The following is a 13,718-nucleotide window of genomic DNA, read 5'->3' as shown; positions in this document are numbered from 1 at the left end:
CTCTGCATCCTCAGGAAGTCAAACCCACCACAATAAACATCTGAACAGAATGTCCTTATCCGCGACGCCAGCCTGCATGCAGTATGCTCAAAAAATGCCCAGAGAGCCCAGGCTTCTGGAAGCTGCATGTACCAGAGCAATAAAATTAACACAGAGCTGAGGGATTTTTGAACACTTATTCCCATTTAAAGCCAACTGAGCCTTCATGATCATTTTTAAAATGAAAAATCTATTACAGTGGCATCAGCACTTCTCCCCGACTTCCTGCAGCTGCAGAAATGCAATTTAACAATTAACCTTTTACATCCATAAACAGCAAGAACAGCAAAAGCTGGGAAAAAAGCGCAGCCCGCTCACAGATCACCACCAACAGCACATCGAGCAAAGTTCGCACACAGCTCCGTGCATCCACAGAATGCTGCTTATTCCTCCTCCTCTCTTCTCCTTTCTATCCCTCCTAGAAAAAAAAAAAACCACAAGAACTTCAAATTCGCTGGCAAAAGCCAGTTTCTTACCTGTTCCCACCAACGACAGGGGCGACAGTGCAGGATGGAAAAACCCAGCGGGTCGCTCAGCCGTCCTAGTGGTACCAGTTGCCTTTCGGCGGGTGGGCTGCCGGCAGGACCAGCCCAAGGACCGCAGTGCCATAAAGCATCCCGCTCCCCCGGCACAGCCCACTGCCCCGACACACGCAGCCGGCAGCTTTTGTCGGTGCTGTTCGGAGGCGGCACGCACCGACCGCGGCGCGTCACCGAAGAAAACCCGCCGGGGAAAAGCGTGCCGCTCCTGCCCCGCGTCTGAAGCTTTTGCTTAAATTGCCTGGCTCTGAAATCCAGCTCCGGAGGGTCCCCCCCTCTCTGCTCCCAATCCAAATGAATCCAGCAGCTCCCCCCTCAACCTGCCTTTCGCTAAGTGACCCTTGGAGGTGGCAGAAGGATGTCCAATTTGCTCTTCGAGCACAAGGCATTAACGAGGAGCGATGCAGCCCGCGGAGGATAATTGCCGGCGCGGGAGCGGCGCGGGGCTCTGCTGTTGCATTGCTCTCCTCTCCTGCATGCTAATGAGACATGATGTCACCAAGCCAAAGTCACCGCATCCGGACCGCGCCGCGGCCCGGCCACCCGCCCGTTTATTTACATGGAAATCAGCCCGCTCATAGAAATCAATAAACCACGTAGAGGCTGCTTAGGGAAAGGAAGAGGAAAAAAAAAATTAGAAAGTCCTTCTCGCTGGCTCGCATGTGCGTGTTTCAAAGAGTTGGCTCTGCACCAGCAGCCCAAATTGAATGGTGTGAAGACACTAATTATCCTCCTCCAACTATCATCTTATTTGATGCTGACCGAATCCCAACTTGCTGTCAAACTTAAGGCACTGCTTCTTAGGTACGCGGGCTATTAAAGCAATGATCTGCTGGCTCTGAGCAACGTATCATTTTTCTCCTGGCTTTCAATGCCCTCTTAATTATTTTCTGCAGTCATTTGCTATGATTCCCCACTGGTTTTCAGGCACAGCATGTTTGTGCACCAGCAGGGCTAAACATTCTGGGAAATACAAGTTATTAGCGTGGCATTTGGGTTACTGCATATTTTAATACATTTTCTTTCATACGGCCCCGAGAGATGTACAATTCGCACCATTTATATGTAGCTCAGGTGAGTGCTGCGAGCCCCAGGAACACGCCACCCCAATGGGGATGCTGAAGCCTCCTTCCCCCTTGTTTCCCTGCCCTCAGAAAAGAAAACAAAACACAGAGAAGGAGCTACGCTGCCAGAGCTCTTCTGCTGCTCTTAAAATCCATTGCTAGGGAATTAGGCGGTCATAAATGAATCTCTGCTTCAAGTCAGCTGGAGGACACTGTGCCTCCCAGCTTTTGCATTTGCAAAAAGTTAGTGAAATTTAAAAACCTAGTTTCTGTGAGCTCAGAAGAATATAGAAAGCAAATAAAACTTGTCCAACATGTAGTGGTTTTGTAGCACACTCCTGACTTTTGGGGCCTGGCTCCAGATTTCAGAGCCCTTGATTTTGGCAATATTAGCTATGTTTACAGAACATAGAAGGATGCAGAAACTACAGCTGTGAGTCCTTCTGCGGCCTCAAAAGCCTTAAATTATTATTATTAAGGCTCATAAATTTGATTTCATTACATGGAATGACACTCAAAATCTCCAGTGGGAGATCTTCAGCTGGGACAAACCAGTCCAGCTCCTCCTCGGAGCCACCCCAAGTTACCCTGGCCGAGCAGACCAGACCGACAACGTGCAGAGACCTCATCTGCCTCAGACAGAACTTTAGACAAAAGAAAATATTCATGGATGGCCACAGATTAAATATTTGAGCACTCGGAGCTCCTTTTTTTAAAAGATTTTTTTTTTTTTTTTTTTTTTTTTAATTAAAACCGCAGCTGCAAGTCCAAGAGTTGAGCTCTGATGCCAATATTGCATCCAGACAGGTCAGGCCTTCCTTTCATGAAGGAAAGAGCAGCATCACCACTTCTGCTGGGGAACAGAGCAGCCCCAAGAAGGGTCCCTTCCAACTACACAGAGCAACAGAACTTCTAGGAAACTTCTATGAACTTCTGTCCCTTCCAGCTTGCATCGACATTGTGGCCAGGCTGTCAGCTCGCCTCTCTTTGGTTAACGTGCCACAGCCCCAAGATGACATATTTTTCCTCTTAAGTTCAGAATATGTTAATAACAATACAAAGGAAATGAGACAAAACTGAATTGGGCAAAAGCAAATAAAGAAGCCTGCCTATAAAATGATAATGTTGAGCAGGAATGCTGTAGAGCAGAAATTATCCATGTTTACTGTAACAATCTTCTCTGGAAATATATTGCTAAAAGCACGCGGCAGTGACTAGGGGCTACAAATGGCAAAAAGAATACATAGTGCTCCATACCGCAGGTCCTGTACGTGCTAATTTTCACCAACACATGAATAAAACACCTGACCTCATCCGCATTAACTTTCAAAGAGCAAAGGCCCTTTAGCTATAAACACTTGGGAGCAAAGTGTCTCTCAGTGCTCTGAGTGCCACTTAAGCCAGACCACCAGCTGGCCGTGTGCTCAGGGGAAAGGCTGGCAGGGCGGGAGCCTGAGTGTCCAACCCCACTTCTTGTTCGACATGCTCTGCTTAACTCCATCAACAGCAGCTTGATCACCCAGCACCATCCCAATACAGGGTGGGGATGGCACCACACAACCAGGCATCCTACAGCGAAAGTGAGTCCTGCAGCCCGTTCTGCTTGGCTGTCTTGGCCAAGTGGATCATCCCCAAGAAAGGGATCACACCAGAAACTGCAAACTTTTAAGCATAAGTTGATCGACAAAGATAAAATTGGGGTGAGAATCATAAACCGATGTAAAAGATGAGTAAGACCAATGCTTACAACAGCTGCACAGCTAGCTCTGAGCAGAAGAGTTTTATCTCCAAACAGGATGTATAATCGTCATCGCTCCTGGCAGACTTTTTGTTCCAATACTTGCAGACCTAAATATCCACAAAATCCAATCAACAGGCTCTCTGAGACAAGAAATCAGATTAGAAGCTGCCACAGTTGGACACGCAACTGTCTTAGGAAAGTGGAAATGAGCCTTCCAGCTTTGAAAGCTGCCAGTTTGTTGGCAATTACTCCATATTACTGTTACCTACTGTGAGGCTTGTGAAAAGGTCATGTGTTGGAATAACTCCAGAAGGTACGTAAGATTTCTTGACGGATTCTGCACTTTACGCAGGTGAAATGGTTGTTTCATTAAGCAGCAAGGAGAACGCCGAGCCGGTGGAGCACATTATCAAATGTCATGTGAAGGACACCATTACAAGGATGGATGCTGACAACTGTCAGCAAATGCTCAGAATGACCAGAACTAAAACCTTACCTGCTGAAATAAAGAAAGAGCAACTGGATCAAGAGCAGGAAGCCCTCAGGTGAACAGGTGTGAGATGGACAACTCTGCTTGTAGCCACATCTTTCTGCCCTTCCCTGTTAAATTTGAAGGCAAGGACCCAAACTCTGTCAACTTTGAACTTTCTGCCATTTGCACAAACTCATCCCTACAGCTAATTTAACAAATCACTTTAAGAGCCCATGTTTCATAAATGGTCTGTTTTATCAACTTCGTGTTTTGATCAGCTGTCAATCAATAGGGCTCCACATGACACTGTTGACTCTCCCAGTGACAACAAGCTACATGACACAGCCACACACAGTGACAGCAGACTGGTGTCCTCAAGGTCATCAGGCTACTGACCTGATGAATGTCAGATTAAGTTGCCTTTCTGAATTATTTAGTGAGCATCCTTTGCTGCAGCTTGCCAGGGCGGTGCACAGTGCTGCTGCCCAGGGATGTCACAGAGGTTCCAGCCTCCACCACCCCGAGAAACACTGCCCATTGGGATAAAGGCTGAGTCCTGCACCATGTGCACCACCAGCCTATCTAGGGTCAGTGGCATGGCAGGTCCCCCCATCACACTGAGCCCATCCTGGCTCACAGCAAAAGGCACAATAACAGATTACTTTCCCACCGCTCTTTCTACCCACAGAAGTGCAGAACTGGATATTCACAGTGTTTTTTTCCCCCTCCATTCCCATGCTTGCCCTTGTAATTTGCAGGGAAGTCTCTGCTCGCTGAGCCAGTGCTCCTGCCCCAGTACCAGGACAGGCCATGCCCAGTGTGGTCCCTGGTCTGGGGGGCAGCTGGAGACTGAGCAGGGCAGGGCCACGAGCAGAGCCACCCTCCCAAGGCCACGGGGCAGCAATAAGCAGCAGAGGAAGAGCCTGGAGAGAGCACAACTTTGCAAATGCCAGAGGGAAAGTCAAGCTGATTACAAAAAGCTGTTAGAAATGAGCCTGGAAGAGAGAGGACCCTACATAGCAGGGTCTGGCCCCATTCCTACTGGCCAAACGCCTGGCTCTTCAGGAGGCAGACAGGGATGTGCCCAAGGAATGGGGAAAGCCCTTAGGAGAACCCAAGTCATGAAATACAGGTCAGGATTTTAAATCAATTTGAGTTCTCTTCTTTATTTTTTCTTCTTTAGTCTTTTTAAGCAAGATGGCACACCCTCCCTATACCTCTAAAGGCCAGAAGCAGGGATGTCATATCTCAAAGAAAAACGGGATGGAGGGAAGGGCAGAGAGACCAACATCAGATGCAGATAATTAATCCCAAAAAGGTGGCCTCCTCCTCTTTTCCTCAGGGCTGTCATTGGTACCTTCACACAGCTGCTGCCACCCAAGATCAAGTGAGACAGACCCACTCCTGCTATCACCACTGCTGTGTCCAACTCATTTTCAGCAAAGCCATAGGTAAGGATTCATGCTGTTAGTCTACAAGGAGGAATTTAGTTTTCAAGACACCATCGAGGCCACCACACTCCGGTGTGACACGTCAACCATGGCATAGACAGTGTTTCAATCAATCACTGTACCTCTTTCTCTTTTTATTTATTTTTTTTTTAAATCACCTTAATGCAAGAAGCTTTAGAGAGCTTAACAACAATACGGCTTTTCATAGCCTCTGGCTTTAACGCAGCACTATGTTTTTTACTTTTATACGTTTAAATCAAATTTGTAACTGAATGTGAACAACAATCTGGGTGCTCACATGGTTTTCTCCCCTTTGCTAGCCTGATTATATTCTCATCCGAAGACTTTTAATAGTGTCCTTTAATGATGTCTACAAAAGCCTCATTAAAGCACTGTATCATAATTTAAGCTAAATAAACTCAACACAGTTATTTTCTTAATGACATATTTTTCTTGGGGCCTTTCCACGAATGATAAAGCGTTCATTGAAAATAAGTTACAAAAGAAACACATAAATCTTCAGCCTATCTGGTGGTATGTTTTCCAAAGATCTAAACCTTTGATCAGCAACAAATTAGTTCTCCATTTACACAAAATAGAAGATATATTTCCAGGATAACCAAGGACTCCTGCAAGCCTGCATTAACATGTGCCTTGGCAGCAGCTCAGGACTCCCTCACTGTCTGACACTGTCAGGGTTGCTGTCACGTTAGATGATTTTTATTTTATTTTTTGGCTTCAAACCTGTCTAATAGGGTGTTTCAGGTCAGTGATTATGCCCTGAGGATTTCTTGCCTTTGCTCATCGAGCTCCCCTCTGCACCAGCCACACACCATTCAGTGTTGTGCTCCCCCAAAGCTGTGCATCCCTTGGGACTGAGGCACAGCGCTCAACTGTCTCTGTGCTCAGAGGCGAGAATTGGGCCAGCCCAGAGGCCTGTAAAAGTGACATAAGTCTGGCTTTTACCTCCCTAAGCCAGGCTGTGCACATCTTCCCAGGCTGCCAGTTGGATTTTGACACAGTCCTCACTCCGGCCAGCTCCGCACCAGCCCCTGCTCCAAGCCAGGAGCTGCCGGCACGTCCCGCAACGGCACAAACCTCCGTCCCAGCTCTCAAAAACCTCTGATGGTTTACACAGCTGTGTCTGCTCCCACCCAGGAGAGACATGGCTGGTTGCTCTTCCCCGTCTAAGGGAAAAGACCTACTTGCTGCTTGTTCCCAAACTGCATTAAATGCAGGATGGTAACTCCAGCACATTTTTAGACCCACACGATGCTCCTGTGACATGTTGCACTCGTCTGCGAGGAAATCATGCATGTCGGTCGTGAACAGAATTCGGCTTTCATGATGCCTTGGAGGCTTTTAAATTTCCCAGTGTATTTGCAACCACAGGGAGATTGGCTGCAGTCAGGAATGCACCTGGGTCCTCATGCCAGGCTGCCCACAGGCCCCTAACCGCTCAGTGGGAAGAAAGGTGCTGAAATAAGTTTTTATTCCATGTTTTGATTTAAATTTTAGAAAAAAAAAAAAAAGACAACTGGCATCTCAATTAAAGCCTGGGTGCTTCCCTGGCCCTCTTAGGACCACGGCCCCATGCCCTATCTGGAGTACCCAGAGCAGGTCAATGTGTTCCAGGCTGCAGCAATGTTCACAGCCTGGCTGTCCCATGGCTGAGGCTGGATGGAGCTCCAGTGTCCCCAGGACAGCCTGGCACTGTACACAAGTGACAAGAGTTGTTTGCTATTCTTCCCTTTGTTTTAATTAGTAATAACAATTTGTTATCGTGGCTTGACATTTGTTCATAGTTAGGAATAAATTGCTTCCTCGAATGATATGCTGAGATTACAACGGCTTTCTGTGTTTGTGTTGGTTTTAGTAGCTCATAACAAACCATGAAATTCATTACTCTTGCCACAAGCACCCATGAGATGTGCCAACCAGGGTGTGATTTACACACAGCTCAACTCATGGAAATTAAAAGGTTTTAATGTTGCCTGCAAGAAGTCCATGGTTTGAAATTTTATATAGCTGAATTACCAAAAAAACAAATCTTGGGCACAAGCTTCTCCACTGTTTTGTCTGCCTAAGGAGCCTGAACATTAAAGTCAGGGTAAAAATAATTCATTAAACATTAATTAATGTAAGCATATAGTTTGAACAGGCTTTTCAGTGATAAGTCTTCTAGCCTGCAAGTTACTTCATTCTGTATAAAGGAAGATATTTAACAGTAAAACTTCCCTGCTACAATATAATTCATTAGAACATTCTCACTGAAAGAAATCTCTGGAAAGCAGCTTGTGCCTCACCACCTTTAATGGGAAAGGGCTGTCAATCATACCCCAGTCCCATTTCTCTATGCTGTGTCAAGCCTCGTACATCAAACCCAATATACAAATCGCCAGCCCCATCAAGATCATTAGAGCCGCTCAGCCCGTCAGGGAAAGGTCAGTGCGTCGCGGGCTGATGGCTGCCTGCTCAAAACGCAGCATCAATCACAGCCCTCATCAAAGGCGGCCGTGGCGGCACGGGCGTGCAGCTGGAAACCCGCATCCCTGCCCCGTATAACCTGTCATCCTCTAAACCCGCTTCCCTTATTGTGAAACATGGGCCATGCTTTTATCTTATCGTGATCTACAGGGAAATGCAACTAAACCGGCTGCCATATGAACAGGGGGGATCAGGACCTGCAGTGAGGTGATTAAGACCGTATCAGAAGAGGGTCAGCCAGAAGCGTGGCCCCTGACTCCGGCGCTGATCCCCTCCTCTACAGGGTCCCTGCCTGTTCCTGCTCTCCTGGACACTCCTGTGCAGGCAGCGTCCCCAGAGCACCTCTCCTTGCTGCACAAGCCCCAGTCCCACGTACCCAGTTACACCCTCTAGCAAAGGGTCAAAGCCTCAAAAGAGATGCTAGTTGGTGCCACCATAGCCACACTGAGGCATAGCTCACAAATGTCCCCAGCCAGGGGACTCCACGGGTGCCCTGCATCTGCAGGGACACCAGCACGACTGTGCTGGGCTACTGCTGCCCTCCACCAGCCCGAGCCTCAGGCGTGGTGCTCCCAGCCTGTACAGGCCCACGAGGGCATCCTGCCCACAGCTCAAGCACCAGGAGGGGTGGAGAAACCCGATCGCTCGTGATTATCGGGAGGACACCAGCATCACCAAATGGTATTGCTTCTGTCAGTCATTGCTCATTAAACATGCTGAAAGCCACAGGCCATTTCATCCTCTTTTTTTTTTCCCCCCCATGCTGTGCTACATGCAGCATTATCTTCAAAGGGCGAAGCAAACATGTTTGCTAAACATGAGCAGACTAAATACATCAGCCTTTTAGAAGCAATTATTGTTGCTAGAGATTTAGTGAGCCTCATTGTTTCGTGGTTCAGAAAGTATTTTGCTGGCTGCTTTGGAGTGGGCTGTTCCTTCAAAGCAAGAGCCCTGTGACAACGAGTAAGCCCTCCCCACTGAAATAAAAACCAGGTGGGCATCCAAAGCAGCGGTGCTTGCTTTCTGCTGAGTGTTTAACCTACAGTGTCTCCTGGCAACAAAAGAACAGCAATTTGGGGGTCAGCTCAGCTGTTGCCAGAGGCGGTACTGAAGGCAGAGTTGGTCAGACTCCCATGGCAGAGAAGTAAGGACATTTCTGGAAAACAGTGCATGTTCTTTGGGTAGAGCTGGGAACCTTCCTGCAGTGTGCCTGGACTGGAGGGGATTAATCAGATCAGGACTGAGACTGCATGTACTGCTACAGGGCAGAAAACAAAATGTGGAAGAAAAAGACAATGAAGTAAGTGCTGGACATCATCCTCTTCCCTCCATCCCAAACAGGTTGGGCTGCTCCAGATAAGGGTTACTCACCTGGCTGAGATCCTTGGAAATGTGGAGTTACAGAGCCACGGCAACATCTCACCTTTCCGTGGCCTTATTTCAGAGCAAACAGCTCAATCCCCAAAAAATTTCTTTCTCTGTGCAAACCACGATCACTCCCTTGTACCGATGTGGGAAAACAGAAGGGGGAGCGCAGTCAGGATCCCTGTGGTACTAAGCCCTTCAAACATGTATCTCAAGGAGACGAGCAACCATGGATGGCCAAACAGACAGATGGGGGAAGGGGAAGGGAACCTCATGATACCGGTGAGACTATTATAATTAGTTTAATAAGCAGCAATCACAGCTCAACAGCTGCCCTCTCCTCCCTGAGCATCTGCTGCATGCACCAGCACAAACCCATGGCCAAGACGGATTTTGACACTTGCTGTTCTCTGAAAGGCTCTGCTTTGAAAAAAGTTTTGACTTTGGTAAACTTTTCATTTCACATAAGATGGAGAGGAGAGCATTTTCCTGCTTTCCCAGCCTCTCCAACTTCACCCGAGCAAGCAGCACCCTGTGCTTGCAGAAGGGTCATGAAACTGGGTTTAATTTTGATGTCAACTATGATTTCACATGCGGCTTAGAACAAAACCTCGTCACCTTTGAGGCAAACCTGCCATACTCAACTTTCTGAAGTCCTTGGAGCATCAGAGATGAAACGTTCTATAGAAAATGGCAAAACATGACAAAAATAACTTACTGTGGGCACATATCCATCCTCCTCTGATGGGCATGTGTCCAACAACTTTCTCTGAAGCATCTCTAAGATAAATTCCTTTGAAATACACTTGTTCCCATTCACGCCAGGGTTGCAGAAAGTTGGCAGTGAGCATTTAGCACAGAAAAAATGCCCTACAGCTCAGCAAAATCCAAAGCAGCCCTGGTTTACAAGAGGGGACTTCTCGATACGAGAATATTTTAAAGGATTGGAAAGCAGATACAGAGGCTTAACTAGATTTCTCTCCAAAACACCCTCCAGTACTTTGAGCAGATTGCTCCTGCTTTTCTCATTTTGTGGAGCCCACTGTGAAGGAAAAGAGTGACTTGCTTTATCCATATTGCTTCACCCTCCTCACCCCTAACCAGCAGTTTTAGGGGTTGGATCATCATCTGCAGTCAACATAGGGCTTGCAAAGTCGCTTATGTGAGAGGCTCTGGGCCCTATATTGCAAAATCTGCTGTGGCTTAGACGAAGACTAATCCTGAATCATTTCTGGTGCTCACGCTCCAGGAGGGATTTGTCTTCTCGCTTCCTTTCTGTCAGCCTTTGGTCTAACAGAGGTGGTCAAGGGAAGCAGTCAGATGCTCAGGATGTATGGATATTTGGCAGTAGTTAAGGATTCAGCTCTCACTGATTTTTAGTGGGTGTTAGACATGGAGAAAGTGTGTAATGTGAAGATGCTTGGAGGTGTGAGCTCTAAGCAAAAGGCCATTTCTTAAAGGGCTTAAGAAAATGAGAGCATCGAGATAACAAATAAGGACAAGTTTGGAAAGCAGAAAATGCTTACATCAAGGAAATGTAACCCTTTGGTGAAAGAAGCCCCAGGCAGGCCGGGCAGGAGAGCCCAGGAGTAACTGCAAACAGGCGATGATCTGCGTGAATGTCAACAAACACTGCACCAAAGGTTTGAAAAACAAGGTGCATGAATGCAGAACAAAGATTTCTTTAATTTCCCAGTGCAAATAAACATACTTATACTTCCCTGACAAGCAGCACATCAAAGCAACAAGAAGAACAAGAGCCTTTTGCTGTGACTCTGATCCTTCCCAGCTCCCCAGCCGGGACCTGTACCTTCCCCATCAGCACAATGATATGACCGGTTACTCAGTTGAAAGATAAGCAGCAAGTTAATCAAAGCCATCTACATGGGATACTACAAGGCATTGCTTTATGTGAAGTGACAAAACATGACACACCAGAGGTTGAGGTGCAGAGAGAGCAGCAGGGCTCCTTTCTCATGCACAGGGAGGGGGAAAAGGGATGAGAAAGCAAAGAGGACAGGTATGGTTGAGCATTTCACTTGCCACTCTGCTGTGAGGCACCAGTGGAAATTAATGGGGCTTTCAAGTACATAAATGGATTGCAGAGACATCCGCAGTGAGTCTATTAGCTAATTAGTCAAAATTAGCATTTATTTTATCCAACAGGCATTCAGGTAATGGAGGTAATTCTCTGATATCTGTTCCTGCCCCTTTTTTGCTTGTTATAAAGTAGGACAATGCAGTCTCCCAGCGACACTAACACAAAGATGAACTTTCTCTCCCACAAGGGAGGTGCCCGTGGGTGCATCCTGTGGTGGGCATGGTGTTGCTGTGGCTCATGGCATGGGACAGGGCCAGCATGATGGACCTTCAGCCCCAAAGCCCAAATCTGGTGAACCTGAGCAACCAGCAGAGCCTTTGGCACAAGCCTGAGGCTGGTCTTAGGCTCACACTACTGAGCTAGAACAAGATATCCTAAAATCTGACACAAGACACTGTGTCATCTCAAAGGAATACTTAAACCATCAGGCTGCTACTGTTTCAGACCTTCCTCTTGCTGCTGTGGGAAGTCTGACATCCTGTGATCCTCTATCTGATGATGCAACAACCGACAAATAAACATATTTCAATCACTTAAGTAGCTTCACTTAACAGCCATAGGAAACCTGTTTGATTTATAACACTAGAGTAATTTGATATCTGCCACGCTGCTAATGAAGCAAGTATTAATACCATTTTATCATTGGTTCTCATCTTCCTGGCATCATTTCACGCCCATGGATAACTCACTTCATCGCTTGGTACCTACAGCGCATGTTGGACGGGGCCCACAGCTGCAGCCAATTTCCAGCACCCTGAGAACTCAATCTCTGCTAATCCCAGCCCTTTAAAGACACTCAGACTTGAGTAATCTAAAAAGGAGACACAAGAATTCACTTAGGCTTATCTCTCTAATTGCCTGCCCACGAATCAGGGGTCCGGTGTCAGCCACTTGCGCTCAAATAAGACACGGCAGTATGAAAAATCAGACTTAAAATATTTACTGTGAGCATTTTCAGAACTGTAAGTGAAACTATTGAAATCCTGGTTACTGCTGCAACTCCAGATGCAATGCTAGCTAGAAGGAACACATCACAGTTACAAAGCAAGCGTTCATGCCCTTCCTCCGCTGCGGCTCTTTCCAGGTCTATGGCTGCGTAACACAGACTCTGATTCTCTCGACAGCTTTCCTGCGCTGCCCGGTGCCAACACAGAGAAAGCGTTAATGAATACTGTCCCATAAATATTTAATGCACATTTTCCTGTGAGTCCTGCTGTGATTAAATAGCCACTTCATTACCCAGGCCCACCTTTCTTTCATTTTTATCTTTGTGCAAAATACGAAGAGTTGGAACTATACCCATGCAATTGAACTGCTGGAAACATCACTGCATAAACCAACATCAACGGGGCAAAATCCAAACACAAACTTCCAAGGAATGTAAAGAGAAATCTAACCCTGTCAGAGTAAATATTACATCTCTGCTACCTCCTCCCAGGATCTGCAGAGAAAGAAAAGCAGAGGGACAAGCCAGCAATACACTTTCTGTATGAGTGCTGTTATTTGCCTGGTTTTATTGTCTTTTCCCATTGGATTTGGAGGTTCTGGCCACAATGGGGGCCACTGCATATACCACATGGGTACCAGCATCTCTGGGTACCAACCCAGAGCTGGCTCTGCTCTGATACCAACCCCTGAACAGCTGCAACAGCAGCTCTGCTGCCCTCTCCCCATGTGAATCTTGGAGGATGTCCATGACTTGTTCAAGGTTACACAAGCAATCCAAGACAGACATGGAAGGGAACATCGACCACCTAGAGGTGTCACCATCACTGCTCTGGCGCTGCACCATCTGTGATGTTCATCCGTGCTGTCCAAAGCACAGCTGACCACAAGATCCACCACACTTGCATTTGCAACGTCAGCACAACCGTTCAGGAACGCTGATAAAAAACACACTAGGATATTGTCTTCTGAGCCATTACATATCCAAGTCCTCCCCACCAACCCTCAGCTCAGAAGCTATTTTGCAAACCAAACTGCAAGCTGCAATTCTCCTGGGATCACCCAAGACCACGAGAGCAATGCTGAATGCGCAGAGTCGGCCAACGAGGTTCCCAAGTGCTGCCAGATGTGGCACGTGGCATTTCAGGCACTGCCATCTAAGCACATCCCAGTTGGAGCAAGTGCTAGTGCTGGAGACACGTTTGTGCTTCTCCCCATGTCTCTGCATCCTGGGGTGATGCTCTGTCTTTCACATAGGTTTCTCCTGAGAGGAAAGTCATACAGTCCAAATTCACACCAAACTGCTAAAAATAGTAAAGTCCCAAAGGAATAAAGCTTGTGTATGTCAGAACTTTTGGTAATACCTCCCAAATACATAATTTTTTTGGCACAGATACTAAAATGTAACTGGAGGGCAAGCATTTGGTTCTGTTTTAGCTGGGAGAGTCCCAGCTTATGTCTCTCCAGTTTATATATGGAAGCAGGCTCATTACGCAATACGTGTTTCAGCGAGT

The 13,718-nt window shown here is 46.9% G+C and overlaps 1 protein-coding gene across 3 annotated transcripts in view; it reads right to left on the bottom strand.

Moving 5' to 3' along the window:
* The window catches only part of PRICKLE2 (prickle planar cell polarity protein 2), a 105,371-nt gene that overhangs the window by 41,766 nt on the left and 49,887 nt on the right, over window positions 1-13,718 (bottom strand). The window contains exon 1 of one of the 3 annotated variants that reach the window (XM_065845874.2): window positions 516-1,082. The exons of the other annotated variants lie outside the window; for them this stretch is intronic. The gene's annotated coding sequence lies outside the window, so the exon portion shown is untranslated. Of the gene's footprint in view, window positions 1-515; window positions 1,083-13,718 lie in introns of those variants that run through there. 3 annotated transcript variants of the gene reach the window in all.

Source organism: Patagioenas fasciata, chromosome 10, assembly GCF_037038585.1.
Source record: "Patagioenas fasciata isolate bPatFas1 chromosome 10, bPatFas1.hap1, whole genome shotgun sequence".
In the NCBI taxonomy this organism is placed as follows: domain Eukaryota; kingdom Metazoa; phylum Chordata; class Aves; order Columbiformes; family Columbidae; genus Patagioenas; species Patagioenas fasciata.
This window is presented reverse-complemented; position numbering and strand designations above follow the sequence as displayed.